This window comes from Oncorhynchus gorbuscha, linkage group LG13 (assembly GCF_021184085.1).
Source record: "Oncorhynchus gorbuscha isolate QuinsamMale2020 ecotype Even-year linkage group LG13, OgorEven_v1.0, whole genome shotgun sequence".
Classification (NCBI taxonomy): Eukaryota; Metazoa; Chordata; class Actinopteri; order Salmoniformes; family Salmonidae; genus Oncorhynchus; species Oncorhynchus gorbuscha.
In genome coordinates, this window is record NC_060185.1 from 22,303,080 (window position 1) to 22,320,145 (window position 17,066).

General features: G+C 41.1%; 1 protein-coding gene across 2 annotated transcripts in view; it reads right to left on the reverse strand.

Annotated features, from left to right (window-relative positions):
• LOC123992583 (phosphatidylinositol 4,5-bisphosphate 3-kinase catalytic subunit beta isoform-like) overlaps positions 1-7,165 on the reverse strand; it is an 87,184-nt gene extending 80,019 nt beyond the window's left edge. The window contains exon 1 of one of the 2 annotated variants that reach the window (XM_046293839.1): positions 6,703-7,165. The gene's annotated coding sequence lies outside the window, so the exon portion shown is untranslated. Of the gene's footprint in view, positions 1-2,318; positions 3,179-6,702 lie in introns of those variants that run through there. The other variant, XM_046293840.1, reaches the window with a different exon arrangement.
• Between the last annotated feature and the right edge of the window lie 9,901 nt (positions 7,166-17,066).

Genomic DNA, 17,066 nt, shown 5'->3' on the forward strand with positions numbered 1-17,066 from the left:
ATAGGGAACAGACTAGTAGTGTCATCTGATAGGGAACAGACTATTGGTGTCATCTGATAGGGAACAGACTAGTGGTGTCATCTGATAGGGAACAGACTAGTGGTGTCATCTGATAGGGAACAGACTAGTGGTGTCATCTGATAGGGAACAGACTAGTGGTGTCATCTGATAGGGAACAGACTAGTAGTGTCATCTGATAGGGAACAGACTAGTAGTGTCATCTGATAGGGAACAGACTAGTAGTGTCATCTGACAGGGAACAGACTAGTAGTGTCATCTGATAGGGAACAGACTTGGTGTCATCTGATAGGGAACAGACTAGTGGTGTCATCTGATAGGGAACAGACTAGTGGTGTCATCTGATAGGGAACAGACTAGTGGTGTCATCTGATAGGGAACAGACTAGTAGTGTCATCTGATAGGGAACAGACTAGTAGTGTCATCTGATAGGGAACAGACTAGTAGTCTCATCTGATAGGGAACAGACTAGTAGTGTCATCTGATAGGGAACAGACTAGTAGTCTCATCTGATAGGGAACAGACTAGTAGTGTCATCTGATAGGGAACAGACTAGTAGTGTCATCTGATAGGGAACAGACTAGTAGTGTCATCTGATAGGGAACAGACTAGTAGTGTCATCTGATAGGGAACAGACTAGTAGTGTCATCTGATAGGGAACAGACTAGTAGTGTCATCTGATAGGGAACAGACTAGTAGTGTCATCTGATAGGGAACAGACTAGTAGTGTCATCTGATAGGGAACAGACTAGTAGTGTCATCTGACAGGGAACAGACTAGTAGTGTCATCTGACAGGGAACAGACTAGTAGTGTCATCTGACAGGGAACAGACTAGTAGTGTCATCTGACAGGGAACAGACTAGTAGTGTCATCTGACAGGGAACAGACTAGTAATGTCATCTGACAGGGAACAGACTAGTAGTGTCTTCTGATAGGGAACAGACTAGTAGTGTCATTTGATAGGGAACAGACTAGTGGTGTCATCTGATAGGGAACAGACTAGTAGTGTCATCTGATAGGGAACAGACTAGTAGTGTCATCTGATAGGGAACAGACTAGTAGTGTCATCTGATAGGGAACAGACTAGTAGTGTCATCTGATAGGGAACACACTAGTAGTGTCATCTGACAGGGAACACACTAGTAGTGTCATCTGATAGGGAACAGACTAGTAGTGTCAACTGATAGGGAACACACTAGTAGTGTCAGTAGGTCATCTGATAGGGAACACACTAGTAGTGTCATCTGATAGGGAACACACTAGTAGTGTCATCTGATAGGGAACACACTAGTAGTGTCATCTGATAGGGAACACACTAGTAGTGTCATCTGATAGGGAACACACTAGTAGTGTCATCTGATAGGGAACACACTAGTAGTGTCATCTGATAGGGAACACACTAGTAGTGTCATCTGATAGGGAACACACTAGTGGTGTCATCTGATAGGGAACACACTAGTAGTGTCATCTGATAGGGAACACACTAGTAGTGTCATCTGATAGGGAACACACTAGTAGTGTCGGAAGGTGGGTGAGATTGTTGGCTTCGACTTGGTGGGTCAGGAGGAGTAATTTTCCTTTGAAGGTTATGACAAGGCTGTACATCTCATGTGCAAAAAGGCCCTTCCCCTTCCCTCATAGTTTGGAATTCAGTTAATTTATGAGGGCCATGATGTGAAGGCAAAAATCAGCCAACCATTCTATATCTCGTAGTTGAGGGAAATCCACATATTTTACATTCATTTGCAAAAACTCAGCAATCTCTGACTTCAGGTCCCACACCCTTTTAAGCACCTTCCCCAAACTCAGCCATCTCACATTTGTGAGGTAGGGGAGATCTGCATGACCCGACTCTGTCTCTTCCAACAGTGATTTCGCTCTTATAAAGTTTACCACTTTAGTGACTGTATTCACAACATGGCTCATTTTCAGAACACATTTACAGAGCACCTCCTGATGAATAATGCAACGCAGGAGAAAAGAAAATCTGATCTGGGTTCAGCTCAGCGACTTGATCTTGTATCATTTTCAAAAGGCCAATGTTTTTTTCCTGTCAAGTTTGGGCAACCATCAGTGGTCACATTGGATAACTTTTAAAACTCAGTCCCAGCTTTGCCATACTTATTAACCTACTCCAATAAATATTTCCCTGTGGTTGTGCTCTTCATTGACTGCACTGAAGCTTCTCTGTCATTTCAAAGTCTGGAGTTATACCTCGTAAGAATATCAACAACTGTGTTGTATCACGTGCATCACTGCTCTCATCCAGGGCCATGGAGAAATAGGTTCAATCTTTTACCTTGTCTTCCAACTGTTGTTCCATATTCTCTGCGATGTCCTCAACATGCCGTGTTACTGATCCGTCTTGACAGGGAAACATTTTCAAACAGCTCTTTCTTGTCGGGGCAAAGTATTGCTGCAGAGTCAATTAAACATTCTTTAATGAATCCGCCCTCAGCGAATGGCTTGCTATGTTTAGCAATTGTGTGGGACAATACATAGATAGCTCTCGCAATTCCGTAATTTGCCGAATGCCGTTTTGTAAAAAGTCCTTGCTGCTTTTGCAACTGAGACAGCAACTCTTTCGATGCACTTGCCCTCTGCTCAGAAGACATATTCCTATCTTTCTCTGCATGCTTCGTCTGGAAGTGTCGGAACAAGTTGTAGTCTTTCAAGACAGCGATGCTCTCTTTGCACACTAAGCACATAGCCTTCCCTGATACCTCAATAAAGAAATATTTCGATGTCCACTCTTGCTGGAACACCCTACTTGTCTACTTTCCTTTTCTTTGAAAAACTCATTTTGCACAATTTCTAACTAGCTACAATTTGTAACGGTGACGTGGATGCCAGACTGTCAAGAGTATGATTCCGCGGGCCGTATTGAATAAGGTCGTGGGTCGCATACAGCCCCCGGGCCGACCTTTGACCAGGCCTGTTCTATACCAAGCAAACCTCCATTCAAAACTAGATCTATTCTTTCTGTACCTTTCTGCATCTACATTGTCTTTCTTTCATTTCATTCCATCGATCGCTCAACCTTTTCAACTCTTATTTCCTCTCTCCTTCACAGCAAACTAATGCTGTAAAATCATCTTTCTTTTTGTTTCAATATATCCCCTTCTGTACTCCTTTATTATTGCCTGCATACTGTAGCTGAACTGCTCAGCCCCTTTCTTTCACCTGATGTTCCTCGCTCCTCCTCCCATCTTCCTCTCTGAATTCCTTTGCAGGTCTTGGCTTGTGAAGCAAGAAAGTGGAGAATTCCATCAGGCTGCTGTTCTCTCTGGTTCAGTCACTGTTCATGTCACACTTCCTATGTGTCTGCATGTCCTGTATATGCTCAATATTATATGAAGTCTATCTAGTGTAAATCTATTTACTGTACACCTACTATAAATCTACCAACTGTATATCTACCTAGTGCATCTCTCGGTATGCATGTGACCTCGTCTGAGGACATGCTAGAGCTTTCTGCCTATTAAGCCACAGAAGGTATTTGGCTCAGGGGATACAACTGTTTGATGGGGCATGACACCACCCCCCACCCCCCCAAACACACACAATCACACACACACGAGCATAGCTGCTCCACACAACACACACTCCTGGCTTCCCTTCCGATTTCAGAGAGGATGTTACACAAGCCATCAACGGCTGTGAGGGGTGATTACATTTGACTGTGACAGCAGGAAGTGTGTGTTTGCGTGTGTGTCAGAGAACCAGTTAAAATTAAGGAGCAAGAAGACAGTTGAGGATGGTGGGTGGCAGCAATATTAGAAGATGTGTCTCATTCATTCAACAAGATCACTGACTACTGTACAAACACACATGACCTCAATGGTATTGTATAAACAGGCAGGTGGGGAGTACATGTCCCTGAAGGAGAGTGTTTCAGTACAGTAAATCTGTTGTAACGAATAGAGAGGAGGAAGAAGAGGGGAGAAGGATGAGCGGGGATAGATTGCAGCACACCAGTAGGTGTCATTGAGATGGAGGACAGGATGTCAATCACACCCCCACTGGATTGGAGGATTGGGTTCAGATGAGTGACACACCCAGTACGGCTGGCTAATTTTAAAGGGGGAGGAACAGTAGGAACCAGTCCTTTTAGCTATCCCTTTTCACCAAGAGACCAGGTCATTTTATAATAACGTTTAGGAGAGGCCTGGTTGTGGAATAAATAGCATACTGTCTAAAAGGCTGCATTGTTAGGTTGACCGAAGACTGACGTCAGCGGTGTTATCAGCCCCCCCTCCCCAGAGGGGGCTTGAGAACAGCCCCACCCACAACTGGGCAGCCTGGTCCACTGCCTGATTAAAAATATCTCCTGTTTCCCACAGCGCTATCACACCAACTCAAAATAACATTATCCTTCGAGAGAGAACTAAATACAAGTTCATTTGATCAGCACCCGTTCATTTCAATGAGCAGCTACAGTAAATGGTGAATACTTATACTTATCTGTATTATCAGAGATCCAAATGTCAATTTAATCATGACACGTTTGCTAATGATCCTCACTTTCTGCACTATTGAATACAGTGCAATCATGAGGCTGCACACAAAAACACTAACACACATTTACAATAGTCTACTACCATCAGTCAGACAGTTCTGACCTTTCTTTGCAGGAAGTGCATTAATGCTCTCAACGATAATTAGTTCCGCAGTCATGGCCACCGTCTGGGCACACTCTTAATATAGTGCGTGTGTTCGCGCACGCACCAAATGGCTACTATAGCTGTCTGTGTGAGAGGGCAATAGATAAACCATGCATGATTGCCATTTAGGAATTCATGTAGTGGAAGTGTGCTGAGGTCAATGAGTGTGTGCGCGTGTGTTTGCGTACTGTATCGTAAATAAGTCAAATATGTGTATTAAGTGTTTATGCAAACAAATTGTCCCCTCGGAAGCACAGAGCTCTCTCTCACATGATTGAGATAATTGCTCCATTCATGGCTCCAGTCCCCACCACCTCTCCCCCAGACCCGTGTGTTAGTGCTCCGGGGGGGCTGTGTGTGGAATTGGCTCTCATAGCCACAGATACTGTATTAGACGCACACTCCTGTTTGGGTCTCTGACAGTCCCCTGACATCATGCCTCCCTCATCTCGTCCCGCTGGGAAGCTTACTGACTTGGTGTCGCCAGGCTGCTGTAAACACACACGTCTGAATCAAATGATACTTTAGATAATCATACAGGAATGGGGATTGTGTGTGTTGGAGTGAGATGGTAAAGACAGAGAAACATGTCTGAGTTCTAACAGGTGTCATTTCCATTGTCTTATCTTAGAGAATCATTGTACCATCTAAACCTCTGAAATATATTTTCCATAACCAAAAATAATGTATTTTCAGCTGTACAAAACCGAAAGAAAGAAAGTGCAGAAATTACAGGTAAGACCGGGAAGCATAGCGCACATAACAAAGTTACCACTTCTTAGACTTACTTTCAATGAGAATAACATATCTATAACTTACAATTATGTGAGTTTGGTCTTTGCCCCAAAAGTTATATTGCAGCTTTGAGAGAATCTGAGAGATACATGCTCAAACTTGCATGAGCATTAGAATTTATCAAATATAATTTAAAGTACATCTAAAATTGTGTCACGTAATTCACAAATATATCTAAGGACAGGTAAGGTGTGCCATCACATTGGCTTGGCAATAACTGTATCAAAATCTCAAAGACATAGCCCCTGTCCTAGGCATATGTTGTTTGTCACCAACTGTGCTCGGAGTTAGCCTATCCAAGTGTAGGCAGGCCTACAAGCAGACAAAGTGGAGCAAAAAGCATAGGCCTGGCGAAAATGACAGTGTGCTATTCATTAATTTTCCTGAAACGAGTTAACCGCTCAATTCTACCCGTCCTCTCCAAAAACTTCCCGGTTCTACACATAACGTCACGTCTGAGTTTAAATATAAACTACAGTGGGGCAAACGTCGATGTGACGTGCCCTATTTTACCACTCTGTCAATGTTCCTGCAACATCCCCTTCAGTTTTGGCATAGAGAACATACCAAATAAATCCTGACATAACCAACAGCAAAGAATAGCAATGGTACCAAATGTAGCCTAAACATGTCCCCATCGTGTCATCCGTAGCCTATAGTTTTGTATAGCCTGAGATAAAAACGAGGGGAACTGCAGCAGCGGAATACACCAGGAGTAAACTACACCGGGTGCAGAGGGGTAAACGAGTGCGTCAAGCCAGAGTTTTTATTAATGGCAAGTCACCAAATAAAATTCTAAAAATGACACCCAACCGCATCTTAAATACATTGCATCATAGTTGTGAGACCAAAACATATCGCTGCTTTCAAAGACCCATATTTAAAAACGACTACAATCTGAGGATATTTGGCATAGTCTACATAACTCGGTGTGGACGATATTTACGGATGATAACCCTGGGGATAAGGCAACATGTCTCCTTGGGTGCTCTGAGAGCAAGCCAATCATGAAACTCGTTTCGAAACATTGCCTATTGTTTGACAAAATTAAGAAACTAATATTTTCAAAACACGACAAAAGTGGAAATGTAGCCGATAAATTCAAACAACCATCTGGGTGAGGTGTAGATACAACGTAGCAGTTCAAGTGCACCTCGGTCGACTGACTCTATGTAGGTTAGCCTACTAATTCGAGATAGCGACGGAAGTGTGCCAGGGACTTACCTTGAGTTACACTCCTGTTGGGAATGGGAGAATATCGACCGTCTTAGTGAGGGAATAGGTATATTTAAAAGTAGTTTTTCTCTCTCGACTGAATCCACAATAACGATATTTAGGCTTTAAAATATGCGTGACAAGATGAGCCGTGAGAAACCTCTGTCTTCTCCTCGCAGGACAATGCGGCCAGGTGGGCTGATCGTTGTTGGCTTCCTGTTTTTCAGAAGGTGAACCACGCACAGTTCGGGTGCTGTTCGCTTTTGTATTCTATCCCTCCCGTTCGGTCTCTCCCCCTCCCTGCGTAGCCTACACTGTTCTTGCAGTCGCCAAGTACTCAACCGGCTTTGCTTCCCCTATCTTCACATCTTCGGCATGAAACTTCGGGGCCGAGATTTCACCCGGAAACACACAGTTCTGAAACCTCTCCAACTAATTGAGATGAAAGAAACGCGAGTTGAATTTGCCAGTTGAAACATTCATTCCAACGTTGCCAAAGGCGCGTCGATTATCCCCGATGCATTCTTTTGGTGAGGGGGTCGCGTGTTGACTTGAGGCGGTCATTATACTGGGTTTTCTCTGACAGTCAGTGCCTGCCTGGTTGTGAGGCGGTGTTAAAAACAAATAGGTACACTATGCCTTATTTTGTATGTCAATAACAGTAAAGGCAGTGTATTCATCTATAGCTAAGCCTACTGTGAATGCATAACCAACATGTAGCCCCCTAGGCTAATGGTTCACATTAAACTAGGCTACTTTGTTCATCATGGTTTTGATCTAAACCCTCTCATAGAGTAAGGATAAACCAGAGGTATTTTAGTTATTAATAATTTTATAATGCCTGCACCATGCAACACAAGTTAGTTGCCTCATCAATTGAAAGGGCAGTAAGTTGACCCCTTGTCACTTGTCAACGTTGGTGTTGTCTCTGATTTATCATTTTGAAAAGCATAGTGACAAAACGCAGAAACAAGTATGTATTTGTACTGATACAGCAGTCGTGTTGCTGCAGGGAGAAATGTAACCATTAATGAAAGAACTGTGTCGCCTCCTGGTGACCTGTTTATATAAATGAGGACATGTTACATCATTGACAGAGAACAGTTGTGAGTTCAGTTTGAATTAATGTTTGCTACGTTATGTGACAGTTTGTACTGAACGACACGTTTCCCCAAAAAAGTATGCACCGTTCTTCAACAGCCTTCGAGGTACGTTTGCTTCAAGGTATCGCATCATTTAATATTGGTGTGACCATCTTAAACAACAAAACTCACCAAACACCAGACAGTAATCGCCCTCTGGGCCACCAAACACCAGACAGTAATCGCCCTCTGGGCCACCAAACACCAGACAGTAATCGCCCTCTGGGCTACCAACCTCACAACGATTTTCAGCTGGTCGTTCAGTATCATTTTCGTTGATATAACACTATAACACTGATTGTGACTATGCCATTACTAAACTGATCTGACCTATAACACTGATTGTGACTATGACATTACTAAACTGATCTGACCTATAACACTGATTGACTATAACATTACTAAACTGATCTGACCTATAACACTGATTGTGATTATGACATTACTAAACTGATCTGACCTATAACACTGATTGTGACTATGACATTACTAAACTGATCTGACCTATAACACTGATTGACTATAACATTACTAAACTGATCTGACCTATAACACTGATTGACTATAACATTACTAAACTGATCTGATCTATAACACTGATTGAAGATAACATTACTAAACTGATCTGACCTATAACATTACTAAACGGATCTGACCTATAACACTGATTGAAGATAACATTACTAAACTGATCTGACCTATAACATTACTAAACTGATCTGACCTATAACACTGATTGTGACTATGACATTACTAAACTGATCTGACCTATAACACTGATTGAAGATAACATTACTAAACTGATCTGACCTATAACATTACTAAACTGATCTGACCTATAACACTGATTGTGACTATAACATTACTAAACTGATCTGACCTATAACACTGATTGTGACTATGACATTACTAAACTGATCTGACCTATAACACTGATTGAAGATAACATTACTAAACTGATCTGACCTATAACATTACTAAACTGATCTGACCTATAACACTGATTGTGACTATAACATTACTAAACTGATCTGATCTATAACACTGATTGAAGATAACATTACTAAACTGATCTGACCTATAACATTACTAAACGGATCTGACCTATAACACTGATTGAAGATAACATTACTAAACTGATCTGACCTATAACATTACTAAACTGATCTGACCTATAACACTGATTGTGACTATGACATTACTAAACTGATCTGACCTATAACACTGATTGTGAATATGACATTACTAAACTGATCTGACCTATAACACTGATTGTGACTATGACATTACTAAACTGATCTGACCTATAACACTGATTGTGATTATGACATTACTAAACTGATCTGACCTATAACACTGATTGTGACTATGACATTACTAAACTGATCTGACCTATAACACTGATTGACTATAACATTACTAAACTGATCTGACCTATAACACTGATTGACTATAACATTACTAAACTGATCTGATCTATAACACTGATTGAAGATAACATTACTAAACTGATCTGACCTATAACATTACTAAACGGATCTGACCTATAACACTGATTGAAGATAACATTACTAAACTGATCTGACCTATAACATTACTAAACTGATCTGACCTATAACACTGATTGTGACTATGACATTACTAAACTGATCTGACCTATAACACTGATTGTGAATATGACATTACTAAACTGATCTGACCTATAACACTGATTGTGACTATGACATTACTAAACTGATCTGACCTATAACACTGATTGTGACTATAACATTACTAAACTGATCTGACCTATAACACTGATTGACTATAACATTACTAAACTGATCTGACCTATAACACTGATTGTGATTATAACATCACTAAACTGATCTGACCTATAACACTGATTGACTATAACATTACTAAACTGATCTGACCTATAACACTGATTGTGATTATAACATTACTAAACTGTTCTGACCTATAACACTGATTGTGAATATGACATTACTAAACTGATCTGACCTAAAACACTGGTTGACTATAACATTACTAAACTGATCTGACCTATAACATTACTAAACTGATCTGACCTATAACACTGATTGTGACTATGACATTACGAAACTGATCTGATCTTTAACACTGATTGTGATTATAACATTACTAATGTCACGAATATTACCGAAGGTGACTCCCCTTCTTGTTCGAGGTGGCGCTCGGCGGTCGTCGTCGCCGGTCTACTAGCTATCGCCGATCCGTTGTTCTGTGTTCCTTTAGTTCTGTCTATTGGTATCACCTGTTTCTTGTTTGGTTGTTAGGGTAGGGTTATATATAGTTTGTTCAGCCCGCTTCTGTTTCGTGCGAGCTTGTTCGTCTGTTTTGTTGTTTGAGTGTATTTTTGTTTGCATTTGGGTTTCACGCTGTCCGTTTATATTTCTGATCATTTGTTTTCGTACTTTTGTTCATGTTATGTTTCCGGGATATTTAAGCGTGTTTTTTCCCACATCTTTTGCTCTCTGCACCTGACTCCACACCTCCTCACTCATTTACTGTAACAACTAAACTGATCTGACCTATAACACTGATTGTGACTATAACATTACTAAACTGATCTGACCTATAACACTGATTGACTATAACATTACTAAACTGATCTGACCTATAACACTGATTGACTATAACATTACTAAACTGATCTGACCTATAACACTGATTGACTATAACATTACTAAACTGATCTGACCTATAACACTGATTGACTATAACATTACTAAACTGATCTGACCTATAACACTGATTGACTATAACATTACTAAACTGATCTGACCTATAACACTGATTGACGATAACATTACTAAACTGATCTGACCTATAACACTGATTGACTATAACATTACTAAACTGATCTGACCTATAACACTGATTGACTATAACATTACTAACCACACCTGACCTATAACACTGATTGACTATAACATTACTAAACTGATCTGACCTATAACACTGACTGTCACTATAACATTAGTGAACTCATATGACCTATAACACTGATTGACTATGACATTACTAAACTGATCTGACCTATAACACTGATTGACTATAACATTACTAAACTGATCTGATCTTTAACACTGATTGTGATTATAACATTACTAATGTCACGAATATTACCGAAGGTGACTCCCCTTCTTGTTCGGGTGGCGCTCGGCGGTCGTCGTCGCCGGTCTACTAGCTATCGCCGATCCGTTGTTCTGTGTTCCTTTAGTTCTGTCTATTGGTATCACCTGTTTCTTGTTTGGTTGTTAGGGTAGGGTTATATATAGTTTGTTCAGCCCGCTTCTGTTTCGTGCGAGCTTGTTCGTCTGTTTTGTTGTTTGAGTGTATTTTTGTTTGCATTTGGGTTTCACGCTGTCCGTTTATATTTCTGATCATTTGTTTTTGTACTTTTGTTCATGTTATGTTTCCGGGATATTTAAGCGTGTTTTTTCCCACATCTTTTGCTCTCTGCACCTGACTCCACACCTCCTCACTCATTTACTGTAACAACTAAACTGATCTGACCTATAACACTGATTGTGACTATAACATTACTAAACTGATCTGACCTATAACACTGATTGACTATAACATTACTAAACTGATCTGACCGATAACACAGATTGTGATTACAACATTACTAAACTGATCTGACCTATAACACTGATTGTGACTATGACATTACTAAACTGATCTGACCTATAACACTGATTGTGATTTTAACATTACTAAACTGATCTGACCTATAACACTGATTGTGATTTTAACATTACTAAACTGATCTGACCTATAACACTGATTGACTATAACATTACTAAACTGTTCTGACCTATAACACTGATTGACTATAACATTACTAAACTGATCTGACCTATAACACTGATTGTGACTATGACATTACTAAACTGATCTGACCTAAAACACTGGTTGACTATAACATTACTAAACTGATCTGACCTATAACACTGATTGACTATAACATTACTAAACTGATCGAACCTATAACACTGATTGTGACTATGACATTACTAAACTAATCTGACCCCAGATTTGAACATGTGGAATATGTGAGACATTTCTACTAGAGCTTTTATCTGATGGATGGAAATGTTTCCATGGAAACCATGTGTTTATTTTATTTGATACCATTCCACCAATTCCCGCTCCAGCCATAACCACAAGCCAGTCCTCCCCAATTAAGGTGCCACCAACCTCTTGTGGTTTACCATTTCCAATGCCACTCCACTCTCTATTGCTCTCACACACGCACATGTACACTCACACATGCACACTCACACATGTACACTCACATGCACACTCACACACGCACACTCACACATGCACACTCACACATGTACACTCACACATGCACACTCACACATGCACACTCACACATGCACACTCACACATGTACACTCACACATGCACACTCACACATGTACACTCACACATGCACACTCACACATGTACACTCACACATGCACACTCACACATGCACACTCACACATGCACACTCACGCATGTACACTCACGCATGTACACTCACACATGTACACTCACACATGCACACTCACACATGCACACTCACACATGCACACTCACACATGTACACTCACACATACACACTCACACATGTACACTCACACATGCACACTCACACATGCACACTCACACATGCACACTCACACATGTACACTCACACATGCACACTCACACATCACTGAACTTCAAGAAGCACTCTCATTTTTAGCTGTAATACAACATTTCATTCCACAAGAGGGCGGTACATAGCAGCCTAGCATGTGCATCAACCTTTATCCCAAAGATCACCAGATATGTTTTAGGACTAGGTTCATGGCCAGGAGTAATGAATTGAATGTAAGCTTCACTCATTGGCTGAGACCTAAATGGAATTTACCCCTACCCCTCATTATTACATTTATAAAAGAGTAAGTAATAATATAAATATGTATACATGCATGAATAAAATAAGTATTACCAAGTTACTTGGCGACTTTGGTTCCACCACTTCAGCATGGGAGACAGCAGCCTACATTGGGAATGTAATACATGCCTCTAAAACACTATAATAAAAAGGCAACCAATTTGAGGACAGACCCACTTAATACAATACCCTAATCAAACCCCTGTTGGTTGAATAAGTGGTGGTTATATACAAACAAATCGCACAAGGCTATCCAAACCATACCGAGGCTCTGAGCCAAGCTGGGAATATGACTAATGAAATAAATCGCCTTTCAAAGGAAACCCTCTGCTCTGTGAAGCAGGCCAGAGCCAGGGACAGGCTGTGCCATATGTCATGTGTCATATGGCCTGCATAGGCAGGCAGGGGCGTGGGGCGCTCCCTCCTAACCCCCTCATAACATTCTCATTGTCTTAAATTTGGTAAACATAAGGCGGCTCAAAGGGAAGGGCCAGGGTGCTGTATGGCTGGCTCCAGCATGCTTCTATTACAGAGTTATTCTCCTCTTATTCAATTAAATGTACCCTAACTCAATCCAAACCTGCTCGCTGCATAATCTCGTAACGCGAGATAAGCGTGTAATAAAAAGCACATTGGACTTGAAAGGAGACCTCATGCGAATGCATATAATTACGGGTATCAAAATATAATCATTTGTTTAATTGTGAGCCCTTGCCAATAGGTATGTAATTGCTTGAAAGGAATATATTGTTTCTGGGGCTGAAATTGGATTGTACTGTGATGTGATCTGGGATGTGACGAGGCTATGCTTGATTGGAGAGGAGGAGACCCAGGGTCAGGCCCAAGGCAAACTTCCTGTTTTGTGCCCATACACAGCCAATGGAGAGAGACTCACTCTCTCCATTGGAGAGACATTCCTGTCCTTTCTCAGGGTACAGCACATAAATAAATGACCTAACCAATAACAACTTATTATAACATGAAAATCATGTTGTAATCAACATGCAATAATAACCATTATTGTATTTTTACTCAGCTAATTAAGTCACCTGTATAGTGTCATGTCACTACATCCTGGTCCTAAACCTCTAGCCTGGATATGTTGGTCATTTTTCAAAATAATTCCTGTATCAATGAGGTTTAATGAAGCATTTAATGAATACAGAATGGAACCATGCAACGGGCAATGGTTTACAGGGGTGTGCCCCTAGAGAATGGATGTGGCCATAAACTGGCATGTGGAAACAGACTCTTTCAGGGGTACTGAGGGAGTGAATTGGAAACATTGACCAGCACCCCAGCTCTAGGACAATAGTATTTAAAGTCAAGATATTATAATTGTTGTGGTAATGGCAAAGGGGCATTTAAGGATATGCTCGTTTTAGTCAGTTTTTTCCTTATTCAAAACCCCAAGTGAGCCAATGTAGCCTATAAATTACCTGGCAACCCATCCGCATTGCTCCAGCAAACTGACATTTCTTCTCAATGATGAGTCTCCCCAACATTTCTAGAATGCGTACACAGTCTGTCCTTTCTAATTGGTCCCAGAAACAAATGGGTCGGGCCAGAGCGGGCCTACATGATCACGTTATTAACGTTGATACTCTGATTGGTTAGATTTGTTTGAGATGATCCAATCGCTGATTAATTTGTGTTGTACAACTCCCCTCATTTGGAATTCACACAAACAACTTCTAGAATGGCAGTTTCAGACAGCATGTACAGTGTATAGGCTAGGATCGATAGAGCAGTGGAATTACATTCAGGTTGAGTCGTCAGGCAAGCCTAAAATGTCATATTTCCCAATCAAAATGGATATAGACAAATAGTTTTTAAATATTTTGTTATTTAACCTTTATTCAACTAGTCAGTTAAGAACAACACATTTGTTCTTAAGAACAAGAACGCATTTTACAATGAAAGTCTACCCCAGCCAAACCCTCCTCTAACCCATATGATGCTGGGCCAACTGTGTGCCGCCCTATGGGACTTCTGATCACGGCCGGTTGTGATTATTATTATTACACAGACTGAGACCCAATGTCTCTTTTACAGCTGGGGCCTGTGTTTACATGTGATACATGTGATACAGCTCAGGGTTGAACTTGGGTCTGTAGTGACACCTTGAGCACTGAGATGCAGTGCCTTAGACCACTCCACCACTTGGGAGCCCTGATACGAGAAACTAAACAACAAAAATATGTAATTAAATTATTTTTAGCAAGTGTTGAGCCTTAATGGGCCCCAAGGTTTCCAGGTTAATCATGAAATGTGAAAATGAGTAGTGGCCCCAGAGAGCTGGTTAGCCTACCCTGGCCAAGTCACCGGAAGTTTTCTCGAAGCACAAGAAGCGGAAGAGGTTAAAAATAGCTTCCATCAACGGGCACTATGGAAAAATGATTCCCATTTAAAACCGACAAAGCAATTTAGAACTCATAATCAAGAGAAGAGAAAGTGCTGTTGTAAAGAGTATCGCATTTCCCTTTGCAAAAACGGCCAACCAGTTCCGCCATTCAGAGGTAAACCACTGGTAATTCAGCAGGCAGTTTGAACATGATGATACATGGATTTATCCTAAACTAACCTATATTCTATTGAATTTCAGATGGTCATTTAGCCTAGGCCTAGGTATGCAACTATTTGAAGCACTACAATTTCAACCCATATGCCAATTATTTATATAAGTGACATTTGGGAAACATTAATGAAGCGTACATATATTAATCACCTATAAGTATTCCGTTACATTGTTACCCCACTTTTCTGGAGCGCCAGACATATTTGGAGACGCGCACAGCGCGCCAGAGCCTATAAACGATCCCTTGTCCCTTGGCAGTTGTGCAAGGTGCCATTTTGGTGGCCCCATTGTGGCGGGGGCAGAGAGAGGTCGGTGCGTGATGTTACCCTGGGCACACGGTCAACCATTCTCCCTGAGTGGATGACAACTCATCCTGCGTATTTATTATCACGTGTTTATATACGTTTTATGAACTTCAGTGTTCTTTTGGCCAGGGGTCCTGTCAACAAACCCGTGTGTGTATTTCCTATTTACAAACTATCGTGGTGTATCAAAACACATTGTCATTATTATGTTGGTTGATTAGGGAATTATTTCATGTAATCTATTGTTTCTCGGGGTTTTCATTAAGATAAAAATCCACTGTAAGTGAAAACATCACGTAGATCAGTGTGACAAGTAGATTACATTCGAGATCCACCAAGGGATGCACAGAAAAAAACTTGTGCAATGTCTTACAAATAGGACAAAGCTTTTGGACCGAATTAACTTTTAGTATTTTTGGTGCAAGGGAGGGAAAAAACCTCACGCAGATCCTAACAATTGCCGGATTTTCTGCGAATCAAATCTTTGCATATTTTCCTGTTTCGAGCTAGTGTATACCAAACAATGGTGACCCCACTCTCCTTTTCAATGGGTTTGGGGTGATGTGCGCTGCGTCCAAATGGAAACCGTTGCGGTTAAATCTCAAACATTCCCAAGAATGCCTTGAATTCAATTGTGTGAGAGCATTGGGAAACCGGCAACCTGTGTGTGACTTGGGCGTCCGGGTTGCCCTAGCGTGCGCAGCTGCCGCACTCGCCTGTCACCTCACGAGCCAGGGATCGACGCACGCACACACGAGTTCAGGTACGCCTGGAACTTGAGGGTCAAATGTGTTCTGTGAGAATGATTTGACCTCATTCGTCTTGTTGATTATAATCTGTCATCTCTGCGAGCACAACAAAGGATACAATCACGGTTATTCACTGCGCGCTCAATGGAAAGACACGCAAAAACAAAACCTCACAGTGTGCGAAACCTTTTCACCTCATCATGTAATAATAATACCCCCCACTGACATACACCTAGAACTTTGGATGCAAGGCCTGCGTGTGGCTCCATTTCTCTCACCCCGACACACACCAGTGGTGTAAAGTACTTCAAACTGGCCTACTACTTAATAAGTATTGGGGGGGGGGGGTCTGTACTTATATTTTTTGACAACTTAAATTCACTACATTCATAAAGAAAATAATCTACGTTTTACTCCATTCATTTTCCCTGACACCCAAAAGTACCCGATACATTTTGAATGCTTAGCAGGACATGCAGGAAAATTGTCCAATTCGCCACTTATCAAAAGAGCATCCCTAGCGAACTCACTAAACACAAACGCGTTGATGTAAATTATGTATGGCCTGGCTATCCGTAAATAAAATTAAAACAAGAAAATTGTGCCTTATGGTTTGCTTGATATAAGGATTTTTTT